Raw genomic sequence first — 25252 nt, 5'->3', positions numbered from 1 at the left:
TCCCTTGGATTCTTTTTAGCTTCATTAGCTAACTGCTGTTCATACCTCTCTTTAGCTACTCTCACCAACCAAGTCACTCTCCTTGCCTGGTCTTTGTAGAACTCATGAAATTGGTTACTTCCACTTCTCTTATGCTGCCTCCACAATGACCTTTTTCTCTGTATTGCATACTTAATCTCTTTATTCATCCATCTCACACCTAACTTATTTAATCTTCTCACCCATGGTATACATTTAGACATTGCATCCACTAAATATTTTTTGAAAATCTCCCAAGCTGCATTGATCTCTTTTCCAGCTAACTCCTCATTCCATGCTACACCTGCAAGCTGTCTCCTGAGCTCTTCATAATCACCCCCCTTGTAGTTCCACATATACCCTTTTTTCACAGAGGTCCTTGCACTGCTGGCAACCACCCAAGTAATCACCTCATGGTCACTTTCACCAACTGGTGGATGATTTGATACCTCATTGATAATTACATCCTCCAATGAAATGACCAAATCCAAGACCCTTAATCCTCTTGTGCCCTCTGTTACATACTGTCTGAGGTAGTTATCCCTCAAAAACTCAAGAAACTCATTTTCTTTACTTCCAGTTGCTATCTCTTCATTCCAGTCTATATTGCCATAATTAAAATCACCCATAATGATCACCCTTTTCTTATTTGCTTGGCTTATTTGACTATACATTTCACTATCACAACCATCCACATTACCAGGTCTGTAACAACATCCCACCAAGTATTTGATTCTATTCACCTCTATCTCACACCATACTGCCTCAAAACCACTGGCCCCATTTCCCTCTTGCATCTCTACCTTGTATGGACATAACTCTTTCTCTATCATCAATAACACTCCCCCTCCCTTTTTACCCCTTCTATCCTCACGAAACACATCATACCTTTCTATCTCTATTCCTGTCAGGATGTCATCCTCATCTAACCATGTCTCACTTATTCCGACAATCTCTGGGTGCACAGATGCAATTAGTGCAACCATTTCATCCGCCTTGTTTCTTATACTTCTAGCATTGGTATACAAACACAACAACAACTCATTTCTGGATCTACAGCTAGTTCCACTGATACCACTCACTCGATGTGATCTCTCCATGCTGGACTGGGGCCATTTCCTTTTCTGCTTCTTCATTTTAGAACCCTTTGCAATTCCATCTGTTTCCTTTTGATCCCTGATCATCCCATTACTTTACTGCCTACACATTCTCTCACCTCCTCTTGGAGCATCCACCTTTCTCACGCTGTGTATCCCTGTCCACCCTGAGCCTCGCCGTTTCCCTGCTCCTCTTGCACACCCATTCTCTCATTTTCTATACTCATACCACTCACTTCTACATTCATTTCCACTCCTTCAATCTCTCCTGTCTTACTCTCCTGCTCTTCCACATCACTCCCCCTCTCGATCTGATTCATTATCTCTATTCACTTCTCTACCTTCCAGCAGCAGTCTCTCCAAGCGACTAACACCATAACCACTCAAATGCAGTCCATCGCTCCCATACAGCTCACTTCGTCCCTCAAACTCATTCCACACATTAAGAAACTGTACTCCCAACTCCTCACACATTTCAGCCAGAATATCATTCATAATCCTTGCTCTCCGCCTCATTTCACCACAATCCAAGCAGTCTCCTGACATTCATTTTGACATGCTCTTTGTTCTCTCTCAAATCATTCGTACCAATTAATACAATTAACTCTTTTGCTTGTTCCCGCCTCATATTCAATGCCTCAATCACTCTACTCATTTTACTGCCTGGAAAACATACCTTGTGCATTTTATCCTCTAGCACACCTTTAATAATGGAGTCGCCATACAATGCCACTCGCTCATCTTTGGTTATCTCTTTCATGCCATCATGATTTATTTTAATAGTTTTGACCTGAATTCTCTTAATTTCATTCCGCATCCATTTCATTTCTTGCTTCATCCAATCCAATTCACTCTATCATTAAATCTTTCTAACTTTCTAACTCTCAACCTCCTCTTCTCACTTTCCCTCTCATTCATCCTTCTTTGTTTCCGCACTTTCGGTCCAACATACGTCCAACTTTCACTATCATTCTTCTCACTTTCACTCTCACATATCTTTCTTTGTTTCCGTACTTTCGAACTAACATGCGTCCAACTTTCGCTATAATTCTTCTCACTTTTACTGTCATTCATCTTTCTTTGGTTCAGTACTTTCGTTCCAACATGCGTCCAACTTTCGCCATCAGTCATTCTTTTTTCACTATCATTCATTCTTTCGATTTTTTTTACTTGCGATTTCTGCACCACGCCATTTCTACTTTCATTCGTTCTCTCAATTTCGTTTCTTTCCGCCTCACTTTCGTCCCTTTTAACATCCGTTACGGTTGTCAAATCGCTCTTTTTTTTTTTTCCCTGATTTTTTAACATTTTTTCGCCTGTCTTTCTCGCCATCCTCTTTCAAACGTGCACTCGCGACACAATCGGTACTAGCACTTTCTGTCATCAACTTCATATTCGCATTCATCAATTCCTCGTTCAGGTCACATTTCGCACACGCCCTTCTTCCATCTGCACTAAACATCCACAAATCATTTATGTAGTCGAAGGAATACATATAACAGACCTCACACTTAACGAACCGACTGAAATCCAAATTAAAATCCTGGAATGACAATGCCGCCGCCATTTTTTTTTTTTTTCTCTGCAGGTTACTAGCTCTAATATTAACGTTTTCGTATTTAGTTTAAGCAAGGAAAAAAAAACCCACACTAATAATATCGGTAGCGTACAATGTTTACAGCCGCTCTTACTTAAACAATTACGCATATATAATTATTCCTAGTAAAACTTATCTGAATCAGGAGCTCTTCAAAACACGTTCGTAGCGCTTGACCCACTAGCGCCCCCTCTTTTAACTAGTATGAATGATTTCTAATATCTGAATCCAAGTGGTTCATTTTTTATAATTTTACAAATAACTAATCCTTTCTTTTACAATAACTTTTATAATAACTAATCACAATAATGAAGATTTACATCACAAACTACTGTATACATATTTGCATTTAAAAAAAAAATTGCTATGAGCCGTAAACAGATCACAAGTTTTGAGCAGAATTAGACGACAGCCAGCAGCAGCACCAAAATTATGTAATTTCCCTCAATGAAAATTAAAAATCACTTACAGTACAGTACATCCATTTAGAAAATACAAAATACAGTATAAAGAACTTAATCCCACCCATAAGTTTACATTACAAAAATCAGAGGCTTTTGAAAAAACTGACTTTGGTCCAAGAAATTTGGTAAGCAATGATCCAAATTTTGAACAGAGTTCAAAGATCTTAGTCTTAGCCAGAGTCAGGAATGCCTAGTCATACTACAAGAAATTTGTCAAGTTCAAAAGAGACAACATATTGATTGCTTTTTATTTTAAGAAGCTTTAAATCAGTAGATCCTGTAATATCTATTTTTAACCTTTTCACTTTGGTATAATTAATTAAATGTGTTTCTTTTCATTTTGTTATTTAAGCACTGTATTGTAGTTTGGTGGCCATTTCAATGTGGTATTTTATAGGTACAAACCTATTTCCTGGAATGAAATCTCATTGTAAATTAAGATTCAATTTACAATGGTTCACTTAATGATAACTTTCCAGGAACCAATTAAGTCACAGGAGTAGGGGGTCTGTATTTCTTATATAGTAAAACCTATGGCATATCCATAACTATAGAATAACACGTATGCTACAGTAAATAACTTTATTATGTAAATATTTTGTCTTATGTATCATAAGACAAAACAATAGACATCATCAGTACAATTGCAAACAACAATAGGAATTAAAAAAAAAAAAACAGCAGCAGGCAGTGTTAAATTGGAATCCCTCTATGTATACAGTCACATGTTCATGGATTAACCTCATGGATGAAATTAAAATATAACAAATTTACTTAATACAATTGAGGATAACAATTCCCAAAATTTTTGGAATAGTGAGGCCGAGTGGTTAGCATATTCGCTCTCCAGCCAAAAGGATGCGGGTTCGAATCCCGCTGTGGGAATGGATGTTTGTGATTGTCTGTGAAAGTACTAGTGGCGGTAGTTGGCGGTAGATGGCGAAGGTTGGTGGAGTAGTGAGACGTAGAGTTGTAGAGTAGATGCTCTCCCTCGATAAGTCTTTGAACTCCCTGGAGGGGTGATTTAATAATAATAACAATAATAATAATAATAAAATTACTTATATGAAGTAAGGCTTCAGTACTTTCTTTATATAAACATTAATGTTTATATATGGATATATGTAGCAGCTTAGCATTTTGTCATTGGATTCTGTGGTTAGTGTTTTATTATTATTATTACGGGTATCTCCATGGAGTCAGTAGACTCATCGCGGGAGACCCAAACTAGCAAAACAATATCTGTCATATCTCTTCTTGAATTCATTTACAGACGAAGAGCTCACAACTAAGTCAGGCAATGCATTCCACTCATTCACCACCCTCCAGGCAAAAAACCTTGTTCTGACACCTTTGTTAACCACACTCTTCTTTAATTTCCAGAGATGACCTCTTGTTCTTCCATCACTTTCACACAGCTGAAACATTTCCCCTGCATCAATCCTATAAAAACCTTTTAGTAATTTGAATGTTTCTATCATATCCCCTCTTCTTCGCCTATCAACCAATCTCTGTAATCCACAAGCTCTCAATCTATCAATGTAGGGAGCATTTTTTATATCACTCACCAACTTGGTCACTCTTCTCTGAACCCTCTCCACAGCCTCCTCATCTCCAAGGAATCCAGGTGACCAGACCTGAGCACAGTAATCCAAATGTGGAAGTATCAATGCTTTATAAAGGGGAATAATAACCTCTTTATCTCTGGATGTCAGTGTGTTCCTCAACAACCAAGTAATCCTATGTGCAATCTTGGACACCTTAGCAATGTGTCCTCTGAACTTCATCTCCCTATCTACCAATACCCCTAAGTCCCTAGCCTCATCAATCTCTTGGAGTACCTTTCCATCGATGTAGTACACAGCTGGTAATCTTTTAATCCCAAAATGCATGACTTTACACTTTTCCACATTGAACTGACATCCATTTTCTTTTGCCCATTTTACCAGCTTATTTAAATCCTCCTGCAAACTTTCAACATCAGCTTGATTTTTTATTGCACTACACAACTTTGCATCATCAACAAACAACTGAATATCTCCCTTTAAGCAGTTTCCTATATCATTTATATACAAATTAAACAACATTGGCCCAAGCACAGAGCCCTGAGGCACACCACTGGTCACCTGCCTCATTCTGGACTCGGCTCCTCCATACACCACCTTATGGTATCTCTCCCTGAGCCATTCTCCTATCCATATCACCAATTTAATATCCATTCCCATCTGCTCCAATTTGCGTAACAGTGTTACATGGGGTATCCTGTCAAAAGCCTTAGCAAAATCCAGAAGTACCACTGTGTAGCCAGTTCCTTTGTCCAACTCAGATGTTATTCTATTATGAATAGTTAATAGATTGCTAAGGCAGGATCTACCTTTAACAAAACCATGTTGGCCTCTATAGAGTATCATATCCTGATCCACCCATTCTTGAATTTTGTCTTTAACCAACTTTTCCAATACTTTTACCACTACTCCTGAGATGGTGATTGGTCTGTAATTAACTACCGCAGTTTTAGAGCCACCCTTATGCAAAGGTACCACTTTGCCTAACTTCCACTCCCTAGGGACCATACCAGAGTTCAAACTTAAGTTAAATATCCAGGTGAGAGGGGTTGACAATTCATTTGCACATTCACGCAACACCCGAGCTGATATTCCATCTAAGACTACCGCAGTGTTTGCATTTAAGTTTTGCAATATATTTAATACCTCTGATTCTTTAGCTTCAATTCTCACATTAGGTATTGCTGTAGGTATAGAGATATCCTCACTTGGGTGATAGACTTTTGAAAAGTGATCACTCAGTAACTCGACTATTACATCTGATTTTGTCACCTCAATACTATCAGCACCCACTAAGGTTATCCTTCCGAAGTCATTCTTCCTCTTACTTGCCACATAGCGGAAGAACTCTTTGGGATTACCCTTGATCTCTTTGGCTAAGGTCTTCTCATAATCTGATTTAGCTTTTCTTACTATGCTGGTAACCTTCCTAGCTTGAGCCTTGTACTGCTCATGGGTGTCCTGATCGCCTTTCTCCTTGTAAATTCTCCATAACATTTTCTTTTTTTGCAGTTCAAGCTTGATACTACTGCTCATCCATCTAATGCCTGCTTTGTTTGACCTCCTAACCATGGGGACACAATCTGATATTGCTTTCCTCAGATACCCGCTGATTTTATCCCAAGCACTGCTAACATCTTTCCCTTGCAATATGTTCTGCCATGGGATGGCTGCAAGCTCACTCCGAAGCTTGTTATAATTGCCTAACCTGTAGTTCCGTACATACCCCTTCTTAATAGAAAAATCCACAGATTTTGCAACCTCCCAAGTCAATACCACATGATCGCTTTCACCAACTGGAGGTAACGAGGACACCTTACTTATGCATATAACCTCTGAACCAATAACCAGGTCCAACACTCTCACACCATGTGTCCCTTCAGTTACGTGCTGTTTCAAGTAATTATCTCGTAGAAGATGTATGAATTCCATTTCCTTTTTGCTACGTGATATTTCCTCCTTCCAATTGATATCACCGTAATTAAAATCCCCCATAATAATCACCAAGCCTTCACTCATTGCACTAAGTTGCTGATGCATGAATTCAATATCTCCCCCCGTACTCCCTGGCCTATAGCAGCATCCAACTGTATATTTGGTTGCGTTGGTCACTATTTCGCACCAGACTGCCTCAAATGAACTCTCATTCACATGTCTATCATCATGATATACTATTTTCTTTGGCTGCAACACATCAGCTATCATCAACAGTACTCCTCCTCCTGTTCTATCTTCTCTATCCTCCCTGAAAATACTGTACCCATCACATTCAATTCCAGTGACCACATCTTCTGCTGACAGCCAAGTTTCACTAATGCCTACAACTTTTGGTGAGATTTCACTGACTAATGCCATAAATTCTTCTCTCTTATTTCGAATGCTTCTAGCATTGGTATACAAAAATTGCAGATTCCCTCTAGATCTTGTACCGGCTTTAGAACTGATATATAAGTCACTAACTACCGTAGTCCTATGCCGATTTTTATCCCCTCTCTTCTGCAATTTATTCAGTCTATAAGGATCAATAAATACACAATCAGTGCTAAAGTTTCTCTCTCTTACACTCAACCTTTTCAATATTAGTTTCCCTGCCCAATAACTTCAACCTGTTCAGAAAACAATAACTTCTTCAATCGCTTATGTCCTTCCATGTTAAGATGCAGTCCATCTCTAGCATACAACTGCCTTTTTCCTTCAAACACACTCCAAACATCAACAAACTCCAGACCTCTTTTTCTGCACATTCTTGCAATCATATCATTCATTATCATTGCTCGTCTACTTAACTCGTAATTGTCAAAACGAGGCAGCACACACACTATTCTCCCATTGACACTTTTCCTGTTCACAATATCTAATAATGTTCTTAAATCTTTTCCTACCCGATTTATACTACCTCTCAGGTCATTCGTACCCACCATAACTATCATCTTGTCTGCTTCATGCCCTCTCTTTATTGCTAAAGCCACTCTTTCTATTGTCCCATCAGCCAAGCACTCCTCATGCATACCACTCTCCATACCCTTAATCATAGAATCACCATATATTTTACCACTCTTAACTTCATTCAAGTCCACACTCATGGACTCATTCTCTACACTATTCAGCATGACTCTCCCAGCTTCATTACTCAACTCTCTATTACTTACCCCCCCCACTCTCACTACATCTCATTTCTTCTAGGCCACTTGTGGTTTTATTATATTGACTCCCAATCACTCTCATACTATTTATTACTGAATCATTCACCAAAGACTCACCCATATGTAATCCTGTTCTAGTTACTTCAGCTAAAGTAATCTCTATAGTCCTAATTTCTCTGTTTAACACATTAAACTCCGCTTTAACTTCCAGTATCTCCTTACCGATCACTTCCACTTCCTCATGAAGAAGATGAAGGTCATTTTTCATTTTCATAAACTCCCGCCGAAGTTCTTCCGCTACGGTCCCGATGTCAGCTTCCATTCCTAAACGCTCCAGCCTATCCCGACACTTCTCACATACGTCGACATTTTCGTTCTTCTCATTTTGCCAGACCGACCACAGATCCTTCACATTTTTCGGTGCATACATATAGCAGTTTCTGCAACGCATCCATTGCGAAAAATCTAACGCTGAGCCGGCCTTTCTTGTAGTAGTAGAAGTCCTGCGCGCCGCTGACGTACGTTTCTTGTTGGACGCCATCTTTACACGTTGATATAGTGAAACAAACGGCAGTGAAAACACAATATATACAACACAGTTCTAAACAATAATACCACTGAAGGACACTTGTTTCTAACCGATGCACAATTGCAGCACAATTTGTGACAAAAAGCCACACTATATTTAACTTTAAAAACACGTTTTCTAGACTAGCTAAACTCGACCGCCACATTTACCAAGGAATTCTTTTCAATTCCAAGGCCAAATTTGTGAGGTTTAATAAGATGGATGTGGTCTTGATGGTCACAGATACGTTTATTTAGAGATCTTCCTGTTTATCCATAGTAAAACAAGTAACATTATTATTATTATTATTATTCGTGACACCTCCAAGGAGTCTGAAGACTCATCATGGGAGGACACCTACAACTGTCTCAACTACTACACCAAACCTCTATTACGAATCATCTCCATCAACGCCATCTACCACCCACCTCCACCACTACCACAACTAGTATTTTTTGTCTGTAAATTGCGTGTGTTATGAAGGGCCGATTTGTCTGTATTGCGGGATGAAAAACCCTGCTACCTCTGTATGAGATCGGCTAACTCACCTTCAACTGAAATCGTCCAGATAAAGATTCCTCCCGTTGCGACGATCTTAGTCCTATTCCAATCAAAGGGCGCAATGTACCGTCGTTCTTCCAATTGTGCTATGGAGGCGCTTATACATGACACCTCCAGGGAATGCAAAGACTCATCAAAGTAGGGCACCCACTCCACAAATCTCTGTCTCCACCAACTACAACTACTTTTATCATCTACACCAACACCATCAACCGACTACCACCACTATCACTAATATTTTTCACAGACAATCACAAACATCCATGCTCACAGCGGGATTCGAACCCAAAGCCTTTTGGCTACAGAGTGGGTACGCTAACCACTCGGCCAACCAGGCCGGCAAAAAAACGCAGACGACAGGATTCGAACCTATGCAGGAGACACCAATGGATTTCTAATCCATCGCCTTAACCACTCGGCCATGACTGCTTTTAGTAATTACATGAACATGGTACATTGCATACACCAGGTAACTATCTTCTCCAAAAGACAAACTCTCACTAATGATGCTACCTGGCATATACAAAGTACCTTGTTCATGTAATTTGTCTTACTATGTCGACATGCAACGTGCCATGTTGATTGCCATAGTGATGTCACTTCCAATGATAGCATGAACATACCACCCACTCGGTCACATGGTTTTCGCTTACATCCGAGCTAACAGGAAACAGGTTATTTTCATATACTTTTACCCAAGTTACTGATACACAGGAGGAGAAGAGTGGGCATGAGTACAGTGCCCTGAAGTTCTTCTGCAGTGATGGAGAAATCTGAGAAGAGGAAACCATCTACCATGACAGTTAGAGTAACCAGTGAGAAAACTGATGACTTGCAAAAGGTAGAAGATGTACCATAGGATGGCAGTTTGCTGAAAAATTTCTACCAGACATCACTGTTCTTGAAAACCATGAGAAGGTCGCCAATCACTAAAACTGGTTTGCCTTCAGTTGACAAAGAAGTTTGATGTTGGAGACCTTCTCATGGTTTTTGAGAAAAGTCAAGTGAAAACAATTAGAAGTTTGTTGGCTAAATGGAACTAAGCCTATTTCAAAAGAGGGGTGATGACTCAGGGGTAGATGCCAGTTGAGTAGGAAAGATCGAAGAGGCAACATAATATGGAAGTAACCTCTGTGGCACAAGTTTCTAATACAATAGGAGGAGGGATATCATTACACAAAATGCCATGTTTGTGTTCAAGTCATTCAGAATTCTTCTGATTTCTTTCTGGTGGAAGACTGGAGGTTACATGAAATAAGTAGTTCTTGGTAAAGTGTGTGTGTGTGTGTGTGTGTGTGTGTTGTGGGAGGGGGGCAATTTTGTGGTTCAAATCTGGTATTTGAATAGGATGTGAGTTACCAGTGTTGGCTCTTTCAAAATCTGATTTTGATTTGTTGATGGTTTTTTTTTTTTGCAACTGTTGTGAGTTGTAAGAGAGTGTCATTCCTTTTGTTCTTGAATCACTCATTGTGTGCTTCAGTGTTTTACTTGGACCGCATTTGCCACACTTCTTGAAGAATCAATGTTTGGATAGTGGTTACGAATATCGGATGAAATGAAGAATGCTGACCTTCCAATAAGGATTATTTCTGTTCCAAATAGCATCTGTGATCCTATTTGGAACCCTGCAATGCCAAAGAACACAAGACTGAGAACTTTTGGGTGAAGTTTGTTCCATACTGAAGGAAACATAGATGAGATTATGGTCTGACTTACCAGAACAAGGAATGACAACCACATTATCTGGAGCATGAAAAAACTGAAAGCCTTCAAAATATGGATGCTGCAAAGAATTATGAGGATATCATGGAAAGACAAATGAAGAGGTACTAAAAATGGTAGGCAAAAACAGAAGCCTCATAAAAGCCTGATAACCAGCAAACTCATTAACAGTGAAGGCTGAGGCAAGAGAGGTGACATCATGGCAAGGAAGGCAAAATCAGATTATGAGAAGAATCTAGCAGAGCAGGACAAAGGAAATCCTAAACATACAGACTACAAACTGGTATTCACCACAAAGGAAAAATTGGCAAACCTTCTAAAACCCACTAAATTTAATCTGTGAAGAATGATTGGATTGAGGGCACTAGGGTCGTTGAAGCACGTAGTGGGTGATTTTAGTGGTGGTAGGGAAAAGTGTTTTTTAAGCGGTGTATAATGTGAATTCTTTTGTGAATTGTGCTAAATTTTTTTCTCAGTAACACAAGTGTCATTTAGTGGTTCTGCTTTTGGAGTTTTGTTGTATTACTGAGCTTCGTTGGGTTACCGAGAAGCCCAGGTCACAGTTGGCAGCATTGCAGTGGAAGAAAAGATAAGTTTTCGCTATCTAGTATAGCTGATTATAGCATTATATTTATATATATGTTTACATTTAGCGTTTATTTATTAATTTGGTTATCGAGAAGATGGGGCGGATGCATAACGGTGGAAGACAAGACGAAGCTAAGTTTTCATTACTGTATTTAGTTTTATTTCATTTTATTTAGTGTACTTAATGTTTTGTTTTGCTTATAATTGTTTATACTTTTCTTATTCATTTATACTCCCTAATACTTATTTAGCATTTATTTTTGAAACTAATTTCAATAATTAACGATTACGCTAGTAGTCCCTCGGCAGTAACGAATGATGGCAGATTCAGCTGCAGTCGCAAATGGCGTGTCACCGACTACTCCGCCATTTAGGCACTCTATTATAAGCAATATAATAAGGGAGTTTGTGGCATGCAGTATTTGCGGCATGTATGAGAGAGGATGGGGTGGATGTGTGTATGTGTTTAAAGTGCAGGCAGTGGGAGGAAATAAATGCAGCAGATATCTCGATGACTGACCTGTTGCTCCAGGAACGGAAAATGAATACAGGAAGACAAGTAGTGTGAAAGGTGAGAATGAAGAAAAAAATGTGAATGAGAAAATAATAGTTGATAGTGTAGAAGGCGTGAGTGACTGTAAAAGTTTAGATGGTTTTGTTTGGGAGAGTGAATTTCGATTTAGTGACTGACCAGAAGAGGGAGATAGAAAAGATGAAAGAGGAGGCGGAATGTCTTGGGAGAAGTATGATAAGTATGAAAGATGAAATTAGAAGAATGGAAGAGATAAATGCAAGGCAAATCGGAGTAGGGGAGAAAGAGAGAGTTTTGGGAATAATAGGAGAGGACAGAAATTTGCGAATGATAAAAGAGGAGAGAATGGAATTGGATATGGAAATGGAGAGAATTGAAACAGGAGAGAGAGGTATGGAAGTGCTAGAAGAGGAGAGAATGGAAACAGTAGGAGGGACGGAATGAGAGAGAGGAATGGAAACAGTAGGAGAGACAGAATGAGAGTGAGGTATGGCAGTGCTAGAACAGGAGAGAATGGAATGAGAGAGAGGTATGGTAGTGTTAGAAGAGGAGAAAACAGAAACAGTAGGAGAGAGGGAATGGTAAGAGGTATAATGTATGAGGACTCGGTGATCCCTGGTGTTCGAGATAGGATGCACGAGGAGAGTTTGCCAGGAGGAATGATAGAAAGGGTGGCTTTGGCAGTTAAGGGAGGTGAAAGGGTGGATGAGATGATTGTGATGGTGGGAACAAATGACTTGAGTGGTGGTGTAAATAGGGCAGCGTGAGATATGAGATTCTTGCTTGAGGTGGTACGAAAGAAGACACAGAGAGGAAAGATAGTGTGCGTGTGTGTGTGTGTGTGTTGCCTAGGTATGATAATGACGACTGAGCAGAAGAGCGGTAATATTGAATGACATAGTAGCTAGAATGTGGCACAAGAGAGGACTTGAATATGTGGATGCTTGGAGTGTGTTTGAGGACAGAGAGGAATTGTATGCAAGAGAACACTTACATTTGAATGAAGCAGGATGTAGGCATCTGGAGAGTTGGTTGTTCTGAAAAAGTCAGTGTGTCCCAGGGAGGATGGTAGCAGGAGTGGCCTCTTGTGGGAATGGGTACTTGGGAGAAGGGGGACGACATCAGGTAACACTGAGCCCAGTGGAGTCTAGAGGGGATAATGCTGGATATAGAAACAATGGCATTTATATGCTATATACTAATGCCAGGATTATCTGGAATAAAGAGCAGGAATTGGTGGTGCAGATAGCATCAGACTGTCCAAAAATTATTGGGATCACTGAGACGTGGTTGACAGAAGAGGATATAATAACAGGAATAGAAGTCGCTGGGTAGAGCATTTTTTGGCAGGATAGGAAGGGAAAGTGTGGTGGTGGAGTGCTGCTTATGATAAGTGATGACCTATGTCCACTAAGAGTGGAGACTATGGAAGGCAGTGACACTAATGATTTTGAAAGCATATGGTGTGCGGTAGAGCTGGGCAAGACAGGATATTTAGTGAGGTGTTGCTACAGACCCAGGAGAACAGATAGTGGGGACCAGGAAATGTTTAGACAGTTGAGTTTGGCAAGTGCAAGAAGAATGATAGTTATGGGAGATTTTAACTACAGTAGTATAAACTGGGGAGAGGAAGATGAATGTAGCAATAAGGGAATGGAATTTCTTGAGTGACAAATGTCTTAGGCAACACGTAATAGAGGGAACAAGAGGTTCAAGAGTTCTGGATATGGTCATAGCATCAGAAAAGTTGATAATAACTAAGATGACATCTCTACCACCATTTATAGAGTGACCACATGGTTTTGACTTGGAAGAAGAAAAGACATGCAGGAGTATCAAGGAGATGGGAATGAATGTGGAATTATAAGGCAGGTGATTATAATAGTCTAAGACATCAACTAGGGGAAGTTTCATGGAGGGAGGAATTGGAAGGCCGGGATATCATTAGTGCGTGGGAAATTATGAAAGAATATTTGTTAGCGACAATGGTAAGTTGTATACCACGAGTGAACAATATTAAACAGGAATTGCATGCGAAAAAGAGGCTGTGAAAAAGATATAACGAGACAGGAGAAGAAAAGATGCATGAAGAGTATAAGACACAGGCCATAAGAGTGACTAGTATGGTAAGACAAAACTGGAATATGAGAGGAGATTAGCCCTAAGATCCAAAGAAAATCCTAGGGAATTTTTTATATATGTGGCCAGTAGGAGGAGAAATAACTGTGGAAGAATGATATTGTGGGATAAAAATAGGAATAGAGTGACTGATGCAGAGGACATAGTAGAATTGCTCAATGATCACTTTATTGGAGTATTTCATCCTGGAGGAGTCAGTTTTAATGCTAAAGGGATAGGGCAGGTTCAAGGTTTAAAGGTACAGGAGGGGAGTGTGTTTCAAATACTGAGTACTCTGAATATCAGTAAAGCTGTGGGACTGGATGGTATTTCACCTCGAGTTTTGAGAGACTGTGCTAGGGAACTGACAGTACCTTTGATCTGGCTTTTTAATGAAAGTCTGGCTACAGGAAAGGTGCCCAGGGAATGGAAGGAAGGTAAGATAGTGCCATATAAGGGTGGCAGCAGACTGGAAGTGTCTAATTATAGGCCAGTTTGTGTGTCATCAGTTGTTAGTAAGAACTTGGAGAAAGTAGTGAAGGACCGTATACAGCATTTGGCAGATGAGGGTAATGTTGTCTGTGAGAGTCAACATGGATTTGTGAAGGGGCACTCTTGTTTTAGCAATATGCTAGCCTTTTATAATAAAGTTAGTAGAACATTAGATGAGGGAAAGGCATACTCTGCAATTTTCTTAGACTTAGCGAAGGCATTTGACAGGGTGCCACATGATAAGCTGATATTTAAGTTGCATCACATGGGTCTAGATGTTAGATTGGTCAACTGGATTCAGGATTGGCTGTCTGATAGGCATCAGAGAGTTGTGTATGGTGGAGCAGTTTCAAGGAGGCAGAGGGTTACAGGTGGGGTCCCACAGGGCTCAGTACTAGTACCTATATTGTTTAACCTTTATATCAATGACATTGCCAGTGGACTGCAAGGGGATATTCAGTTGTTTGCGGATGATGCGAAGCTGAAAAGGATTATTAGTAATAGTGCAGTTGTGGTAGCCCTGCAAGAGGATTTGAAGAGGCTAGATAGATGGGCAAATGATTGGAGTTTCAGTTTAATGCAGCAAAATGTGAGGTCTTGAGGTTTGGGAAACATCGATGGGATGCTGCATTCTCTATGGGAGGAGTTATACTGGAGGAAGCAGGGGAGGCAAGAGATCTGGTGTTGATGATTGATAGAAACCTGAAATTTAGGGGACATATTGCAAAGGCGGTGAAGGTAACACAGAGGATTGCTGCAATTATGAGAAGGACACTGACCTGCAGAGATAAAAGGGTTATCATTCTGTTGTATAAGTCTCTGATCAGACCACACTTAGACTATTGTTCTCAGATTTGGTCCCCAGGATTTGAAGGGGATAAATTAACTGTGGAAAGGATACAAAGACGGTTTCAGGACTGCACAAGCATAGTTATGAGGATCGGCTGAGGTAATGTGGACTGCAGAGCTTGGTGGATAGAAGAAGGAGAGGTGATATGATTGAGACCTTTAAACTGTTGAGAGGTGGTTACAGGGTTGACACAGGGGGTTATTTCACTTGGTTAAACAACAGGAAGGAGTGATTACAAGAGGCCATCACTGGAAGTTACAAAAGGAAACTGTGAGCAAGAGGGTGAGGAGTGGTTTCTTTGTATGGAGGGTGGTTGAACCATGGAATGCATTGCCTGATAGAGTGGTGAGGGCGAGAATGGGCAATGAGTTTAAGGAGTGGTATGATAGACTTTGTGTTTCTTAAGGGGGACCTCCCCTCGATGAATCTTGACAGACTTTATGTTCTTAGGAAGCACCTCCCACAATGAGTCTTTTGACTCCATGGAAGCCTGAATAATGATAATAATAATAATAATAATAATAATTATACAGTCCTGAAACTTTCTTTGTTATCAGTCTTTGTGCCCTTTCCACAGTTAATTTAGCCTCTTCAAATCCTGAGGACCAAATCTGAGAACAATAGTCTAAGTGTGGTGTGATCAGGATCTTATAGAATAGAATGATAACTCTTTTATCTCTGCAGGTCAGCAGCCTTCTCTTTATTGCAGCAATTCTCTGTGTTACCTTCACCACTGTTGCAATATGTCACCTGAATTTCAGGTTTCTATCAATCATCAACCCCAGATCTCTTGTCTCCCCTACATCCTCCCGTATATCTTCTCCAATAGAGTATGCAGCATCTCACCGATGTGTCCCAAATCTCAAGACGTTACATTTTGCTGCATTAAACTGACACTCCTATTTCTTTCTAGCTTATTCAAAGCCTTCTGCAGGACTACCACATCTGCACTATTATTTATAACCCTTCCCAGCTTCACATCATCTGCAAACAACTGAATATCTTCCTCAAATCCACTGACAATGTCATTGATATAAAGGATAAACAATATAGGTCCCAGTATTGCGCCCTGTGAGACCTCACTTGTAACCCTCTGCCTCCTTGAAACTGCCCCGCCATACACAACTCTCCGATACCTATCGGATAGCCAATCCTGAATCTAGTTGACCAACCTGACATCTAAACCCATGTGCTGCAACTTAAATATCAGTTTATCATGTGGAACTGGGCACCAGGGTTTCTTCTTGATGGGGAGGAGGTAGAGAGAATCAGAGGCGAGTGACCAAGATGATAGCTGGTCTATGGAATCAACCTTATGAGAACAGGTTGAAGATCTGTGGGTTGCAGAAATTGGTTGATAGGCGGAAGAGAGGTTATATGATTGTCTCCCCTGCACGACATTTAAATTACTGAAGGGTTTTTACAAGATTAATTCAGAGGATATTTTTCAGAACAGGTCTGGTGATGAGAGAACTAGGGATCATCCATGGAAACTAGGCAAGAGTGTGGTTAGCAAGGGTGTTAGAACTAAGTTTTTTGCTTGGAATGAGTGGAATAAGCTGCCAGTGTCTGTTGTGGGTGCAATGACTGTGAGTGAGTTCAAAGCAGAGTATGATGGATACTGTGCAGATGCTGAATAGTTGTTCTGGATATGATGTTCAGGGCCTCCCTCGATGAGTCTAAGGCCTCCTTGGAGTTGCCCATAATAATAATAATAATAATAATAAAAACCTGTCAAATTCCTTTGCTAAATCCATGAAAATGGCAGTATATGGCTTTTCCTCATCTACTGCTCTTGTAACTTTATTATAAAAGGCTAGCATATTACTAAAACAAGAGGGGGGGGCCCTTTACAAATCCATGAAGACTCTCACAGATAACATTACTCTCACCTGCTGAATGTCGTATATGGTCCCTAACTAATTTCTCCAAGATCTTAACAACTACTGATGAGACACAAACTGGCCCATAATCTGACACCTCCAGTCTTCTACCGCCCTTATGCAATGGCACTAACTAACCTTCCTTCCATTCCATGGGCACCTGACCAGCAGCCAGACTTTCATTGAGAAGCCAGATCAAAGGCAGTGTCAGTTCTTTAGCACATTCTCTCAAAAATGTGATGAAAGATCATTCACTTCCACAGCTTTACTGACAACCAGAGTACTCAGTACTTGAAACACGTTCTCTTCCTGCACCTCTAAACCTCGAACCTGCCCTATCCCTCTAGTATTAAAATTTACTCCTCCAGGATGAAATAAATTGATAAAGTGTTCATTGAATAATTCCACTATGTCCTCTGCATCAGTCACTCTATTCCCATTTTTTACCCCACAATGTCATTCTTCCACAATCATTTCTCCTCCTGGAGAAATGATTGTGGCCACACAGCTAAAAAATTCCACAGCATTTTCTATGGATCTTAGGGCCAATCTCTTCTCATATTACATTTTTGCCTTCCTTACCATACTATTCACTCTACTGGCCTATGTCTTATATTCTTCATGCATCTGCTCTTCACCTGTCTCCTTATATCTCTCCCACCTCTTTTTCATGTAGTTCCTGTTTATTATTGTTTGTCATCCACTTTACACCAAATTGTGCCCTCTTCTTCACTTGTGCAACACAGGTTACTATCGCTGCTAACAAATATTTCTTCACAATTTCCCAAGCACTAATGATAATGTGGCCTTCCAATTCCTCCCTCCATGAAACTTACCCAAGTTGATGTCTATGACTATTATAATCACCTGCCTTATAATTCCACATATGTTCCTGTCTCTTTAATACTCCTGCATGTCTATTCATCTTCCAAGTCAAAACCACATGGTCACTCTCTCTAACTGGTGGAAGAGATGTCATCTCAGTTATTATCAACTCTTCTGATGCTATGACCAAATCCAAAACTCTTGCACCTCTTGTTCCTTCTATTACATGTTGCCTAAGACATTTGTCACTTAAGAATTTTAGAAATTTCATTCCCTTATTGCTAAATGCATCTTCCTCTCCCCAATTTATACTGCTATAGTTAAAATCTTCCATAACAATGATTCTTCTTGCACTTACCAAGCTCAACTGCCTAAACATGTGGTCCCCACCCTCTGTGCTCCTTGGTTTCTAGCAACACCACACTAAATATCCCTTCTTGCCTGTCTACCTCACTCCATATGCTTTCAAAATCATTAGTGTCACTGCATTCCAAATCCTCCACTCTCAGAGTCACTCATCATAAGCAGTACTTTACTGCCATGCTTTCCCTTCCTATCCTGCAGAAAAATGCTGTACCCTGCTATTTCTATTCCTGTTATTATATACTTTTCTGTCAACCATGTCTCAGTGATCCCAATAATCTTTGGCCAGGGTGATGCTATCAGCGCCAGAAATTCCTGGTTGCAGTGCTCCCTCGCATTCTTCTCATTCCCTCTCTCCTACTGTTTTCAATCTCTCCTTTTCCATCATTCCCATAACTCTCTCTTGCACTGTTCCTATTCTCTACTCTTCTATCATTCCCAAATCTGTCTCTCTCATTCTCTCTCTTACACTGTTCCTATTCTCTACTCTTCTGTCATTCCCATATCTCTCTTTCTCTTTCATTCCCTCTCTTCCACTTACCCTATTATCTCCTCTTCTATCATTCCCAAACCTCTCTCCTACTGCTTCTATCATTTCCAACTTCTCTCTCTCTTATTCCCTGTCTTCCACTTCTTCTATTCAATCCTCTTCTATCATTCCCAAAACTTTCTCTCACTCCTGCTCTGATTTGCCTTGCAGACATCTCTACCATTCTCATCTTTTATACTATTCATTTTATACTATTCATTCATATTCATCTCGTTCAGAAGACATTCCATCTCCTCTTTCAGCTCATCTATCCCTCTCAGAAAGTTAGTCACTTACTCGCCATTCATTTATCCAAACAAAACCATCTCCGTAAACTTCACAGTCATTCAAGCCTTCCACACCCCCGACTCTTATTTTCTCATTCATACTTTGCTCGTTATTCTCTCCTATCACACTACTTGTCTCCAGACATTCATTTCCCATCCCTGATGCAACTAGGTTGGTTATCAAAATATCTAATTCATTGATTTCCTCCAACTATCTGCATTTTGTGCATATACGCACTCCCCCTTCTCTAACCCGCCACATATCCAACTCCCGGGAAGCATACATGCCGTAAACACTGCATCCCACAAAGTTCTTTATTATGTTAGGTATAATAGAGTTCTTAAATGACAGAGGACTTGGTGACACGCTATTCGTGATTGCAGCTGCGTCCGCCATCATTCCTTACTGCCAAGTAACTACTAAAACTATATATGAATACTGTATCACAAATATACAGGTAACCCTCATATAACGCAGTTGTTAGGTTCCACAAAAAGGCCGTGTTATATAAATTGCTTTATGTGAGACTCAGATGACATAGAAAAAGTAGGGTTAGGTTCCAAAATCGTTTTTTTTTTTTTTTTTTAATAATGGTACAACATGACAAAATTTCATTCTGGCTGGGGCGTCACCCAGTTAAACAAGGTCCCTGTTGTTTTTGCAAGGGAACCAGGGCAAACAGCGAAAAGTCAGCTACTGGAACAAATCTGAAAGCACACCCCAACTTGACATCACCAGAGTTAAAGATCGGTACTATCAACATAAGCAGCCTGAATGGCAAAGAAATGGAGCTTGCTGAAGAATTAGATAAGTACCAGATCGACATAATAGGGGTGACTGAAACTAAAAAGACAAAAAAAGATCTTTCTGAGCAATAAATACAAAATGTTATATTCAGGAAATGACAATCAAGGAAAAGAAGGAGTAGCCATAGTATTCAACACAAAATAAGAGCCTAATCTTCTTGAATGGCAGTCAGTCTCAAGTAGAATGATGTGGACTAATATCAGAATGGGGAATTGAAAAATGAGACTTATTTGTGCCTATGGTCTCAAAGAAGGTTCTACTAAGGTAGAAGTAGAGGAATTTTTTGATGCTTTACGAAAAGCAACTGACACAATGAAAAAGGAAAAGTTGGTCCTCGTTGGGGATCTAAATAGCAGAGTAGGAAATGATTGTCAGACATACAAAAATATTTTGTGAAAATTTGGAGAAAAGAGCAAAGCTAATAATAATGGCAAATACCTGTTGGATTTCTGCTCAGGACATGGGCTGGTTATTAGTAACACCATGTTCCAACATAAAAATTTGCACAAATTCACATGGAGAGAAGCAAGGAATATGGAAAGTCTCATTGACTATGTTATTGTTGATAGTGATGTTTTCTCCCTGGTGCAGGACACCAGAGTGTACAGAGGATTTGAAATTGGAAGTGATCATTATTTAGTCTTGAGCAGAATAAAATTGAATTTCATATTGAAAAGAATAACATGTAAGAAAGTTTTAAAGCGAATAAAAGTTGAACAGGAACCAATCCTTGCAGATTCAGTGGCAGCCTTGAAGAAAACCTGAATGATTCAGCCAGAGATGCAAGTGGTGAGGTTGTCTGTAATGATAGAAAAATCAGAACTCCATGGTGTACACAGGAAGTTAAAGAGGTAGTGAAGGAAAAGAAAGCATAGCAAAAGTTCCTGTCAAAAAGTTAGCTTTTGCTCTTAGAGAATACAGAAACAAATGTAAGAAAGCAAAACACTGTGTAAAACCAGTGTTTTACACAGTGTTTCGCAACAACCTCTTACCAAAGATGTTGTCTACAACAACATCTTTGGTAAGAGGTTGTTGTAGAAGCTTAGAAATGAAGAAAAGAATGCTGTAAAAGGAGTTAGAGATGATAAAGGTGACATGAAAATGGGATAAAAAAATATCCTTCAAGTAAGGAGTAATTACTTCGAAAAATTGCTAAATGAAACAAGCAAGCAATGATAGCACAGTGGTAAAAAATACTCAACAGGTATACATCAGGAATGAAGTAGAAAAAGCCATCAAATGCTTGAAATGTGGAAAGGCAGAATGAGTAGATGATATTCGACCAGAAATGCTGAAGTATGGTGGTATAGAAGTCTTACAGTGGCTACACTGCATAGTTCAGAATGCCTGGATAGAGGGATGAATTCCCAATGATTGGAGTAGAACTCTCATAGTACCCATATATAAAAAGGGAAATAAAACTGAATCTGAGAATTACAGAGGTATTTCCCTACTCAGTGTTCCTGGCAAGATCTATGCAAGTATACTTGAGAAACGGTTGAGAAGAATTGTGGAAGAAACGTTTGGTGAAGAACAAGCTGGATTCAGGCCAAATAGAGGCCGTAAGGATCAGATCTTCACTTTACGACAAATAGTTGAGAAAGCATGGATATATAACACTGATCTGTATTTAAGTTTTGTCGATCTGGAAAAGGCATATGACAAGGTGCCAAGAGAGAAGCTATTCAATACGCTACAGTTTTATGGTTTCAATGGGGCATTATATCAAGCAATACTTAGTCTTTATTTGAGTTGTAAGTCAGCAGTTAGAAATGAAGGAAGTACAGGAAGATGGTTTAATATTAAATTTAGTGTGAGACACGGATGTACATTATCCCCTCTGTTATTCATTATCTATATGGATCACATTATGAAAAAGAGTGGTATTAAACATGATATCAGAATTGGAGATGTTCTTCGCTTTATGCGGACAATGTTATACTTCGAAATAAATCCGCTACAAGTTTGCAAGATTCCCTGACTAAATAGAATAACTATTGTAATAGATATGGTATGAAGGTCAGCAATAACTGCGGCCTCCCTCGATGAGTCTAATGACTCCCTGGAGTTGCCCGTAATAATAGTAATAGTAATAGTAATAATAAAAAGACAAAGACAATGAAAATGGGTAGAATCGTAAATGTCAACTGTGTTTTGAACAGAGAACCTGTGGAACAAGTTAAACATTTCAGCTACTTAGGCACGTTTTTAGTGAGGATGGTAAATTCAATATGGAAATAGACAACAGAATTAACAAAGCTGGTATGGTAGGAAGTCAATGGAATAAATTCATATGGAATAAGAGAGAAATTAGTCAGAACACTAAATTAGCTGTGATACAAGACAGTATTCAAATCAGTTTTAACTTATTGATCTGAGAGCTGGGTCAGAAGTAAAACACTTGACCAAAGACTACAGACCATAGATATGAGAGTCCTGAGAAAGATAAGAGGTGTGAGCAGATGGCATCAATGGCAATATCATATTAAAAATTAGGATATTAGGAAAGAACTTGACATTGTCAGCATCAAGGAATCCGTTAGCAGAGCTAATCTCAGGTGGTATGGTCACTTAAACAGAATGGGCAAGGAAAGATTAGCCAAACAAGTGTTCTCTGCCAGGTTGGCAGGAAAACGACCCAGAGGAAGACCAAGATATAGGTGGATTGATACTGTTAGATCCTAAATGAAGGAATCTTGGATAGAAATCATTCATTTAGGGTCTAACATATAAAAATGGCAAACATAGAGAAATACCTGCACATCAGTTGTAATTAAAAGTGAAACTTCCTCACTTTATGTAAAAATTTGTATTCTTTATTTAAGCACCTTATATTTAAGCTATTGTGATTGATTTAAGATTTCATTTTGTATGTCTTTAAAAAGAGGGATAATGTGAATTAAATTTAAGCTTTACTTAAGCTATGGTAAAATTATTGTGAGTCATCATAAAGCTGTTAAGTATTAATTCCTGGAAGGCCTAAAGCTACACACACACACACAGCGTAACGCTGGAGGTATAGCTTACTCGGAAAATCACGCAACCATGTATTCCATGAATCCGAGTATATTCACGTCGTAGAAATGAAGTATAAGCAAAAGGGTGAAATTAGTAAGGTTCGTGTGCAAAAAGGGGCAAAAAAAGAGGGCACTCGATAGGAGTATAAAAGGGGGGGCTTTTTTCTTGATCACTTGTCGTATTGTTTTACTGTTGGGTGGTTCGGAAGTTGGTGGGCAGTTTCACGTAAAGGGGGGATGAAGTCTGTGATGTCGGGCAGCCAGTGTTCATAAAGAAATGAAGCTGGATTCTATGCAAAGCTGAAGGAAGAAAATTCCAGTCCTAGCAGAATCAGGCCGTCGCTGGAAAGCCCTATCAAGTTGTTCCTGAAACGCAAGGATTTTGAGTCCGTTTCCTGCAGAAAGAATGAAGATAGCGTAACCCCCTACGTTGGTGTATAAACAGTCAAAATAGATGAGAAATATCCAGATGAACATGTGGTGCAGAACGACGCGGAGAAAAAAGGTCGGTAAGGTGCTATTGTTCTAATTTTGTGTGAATGTTCATTAGAAGAAAGATGATTGTTTACAATTATGAAATTAAGAACTTTATAATAAGGAACTCTGTGTACAGTCACTATTTAGAAAGTTAACCTCATATGTGAGTAAGAAGAATTGTTTAGGGGAGATGTTTGTAACTTGTATGTGATAGAATTAACTTGATGCGATATGAAAGGTAGAATTTAGAGTCTCAGTAACATTAGAATGATTGATAGTTTGTTTTTACGAGTAATACTGCTAGAAGGAATTTATTATTATTTATTATTATTATTATTATTATTTGACACCTCCAGGGAGTCCAAAGACTCATCGAGGGAGAGTGTGCCAACAGCATCGAACAATTGGTCCCCTTCCTACTACTAACCGCGCTCAAACTTACTTAACTGAGCCATTAGTAGCAGAGGCTCTACCAATCGACCAACTTATTATCATTTTATTTATATCCCAATGCATAATTAGTGTTTAGCATGCCTTATAAGTTTTAATTAGTTCGAAAGTGTTAATCTCTTAGTTCAAGTTTATTTAGTATTGAATATAATTAAGTGCATGAATTTTGTATTGTGTTTTAGATATTCCAATAAACATGTCATATTTTCCTGAACCTGAGTCATGCCTGATTACGATTTCAAATTACCACTTATAAAAATAGAACCTGATTTTGGCGGGAAGGATTTAGTGAGTATATAAATATAGATTTAGATCATGACTGCAAGAATCTAGATCTTTAGGGCAGTTAAGTAAGATATTAGGTAAGAAAGTTAAGAATCTAGTATTGTCTCCCTGGGTAAGGATCTTTTCTACTATAGGATACTGGCTGGCGCAGCAAAATATAAATTTGCCAGTATACGAAGAGGAAACAATCCTAGATATAAAAATAAGATTAAAATTAAGTATAAAGAGATAAATAAATATAGAACATAGATATAATAATAAGAAACCACCTTTTAACAATGGCGCAGACGACAGGATGTGATTAGGGTCCCTAAAATTAAGGTTAATAGGGAATAATCACCATAAGTTGATCTTGGATTCGTAACAGACAGTCAGGTATTTGTTGGAATATCAGAGACTGTGAAAAAGGGTAAATTATTAAGTTTGTAAGATGAATGCAGGTATGTCTCAACCATCGAGCTCAGATTTAGATGACTCTGAATTCTTTAGGACGATAAATCCTCAACAGGTCTTTCCTCAGTTCTCACTGGAGGAATCTGATGACGTTCTAGCATTTTTTGAGTATACATAGAACTAAGGAGAATTGGTAGATGGAGTGAGCTCCAACTGCTAATTCTTCTGAGAAGTAAGCTTATTGGGAAGGCAAAGACATACTTTTATTCCTCGCCTGTCTTAAAAGAAACTAGATATTACAATAAGTTTAAGGAGGCTCTAATATACCAGTTTTCTAAAGTAAGGAATATGGGAACAAATCTATGGACTCTCCAGAAGATGGTACAGAAAGACAAAGAAAGTGTGTCAGATTACCACAACCAAGTCTTAGCTCTTGCCAATACTTTAAGTGTCTCTGACAAAGACCAGCACCATCTTAACTGGGCAGTCTTCCAACATTTCAGGGGGGTGGGGGGATTGAGACAAGAACTGAAGGAAACAGTGTTTGAGAGGGACATAACAAATTTAGAGTAGTGTTTGACAGCAGTAAAACAAAGAGAGCAACTGCTTGGAGACATTTG

General features: G+C 39.2%; 1 protein-coding gene and 1 non-coding gene across 2 annotated transcripts in view; both read right to left on the bottom strand.

Moving 5' to 3' along the window:
* LOC150092881 (ATP-binding cassette sub-family C member 5-like) overlaps positions 1 to 25252 on the bottom strand; it is a 708254-nt gene that overhangs the window by 539302 nt on the left and 143700 nt on the right. The window lies entirely within an intron of this gene.
* On the bottom strand, positions 9362 to 9442 carry TRNAS-AGA (transfer RNA serine (anticodon AGA)). Its single transcript has one exon. It is a non-coding gene; the product is annotated as a tRNA-Ser (tRNA).

The sequence above is a fragment of the Typopeltis vanoorti genome, chromosome 24 (assembly GCF_054136105.1).
Source record: "Typopeltis vanoorti isolate ZY-2024b chromosome 24, IOZ_Tvanoo_1.0, whole genome shotgun sequence".
Classification (NCBI taxonomy): Eukaryota; Metazoa; Arthropoda; class Arachnida; order Uropygi; family Thelyphonidae; genus Typopeltis; species Typopeltis vanoorti.
The sequence above is the reverse complement of the archived record's forward strand: the minus strand, read 5'-3'. Positions and strand labels throughout refer to the sequence as shown.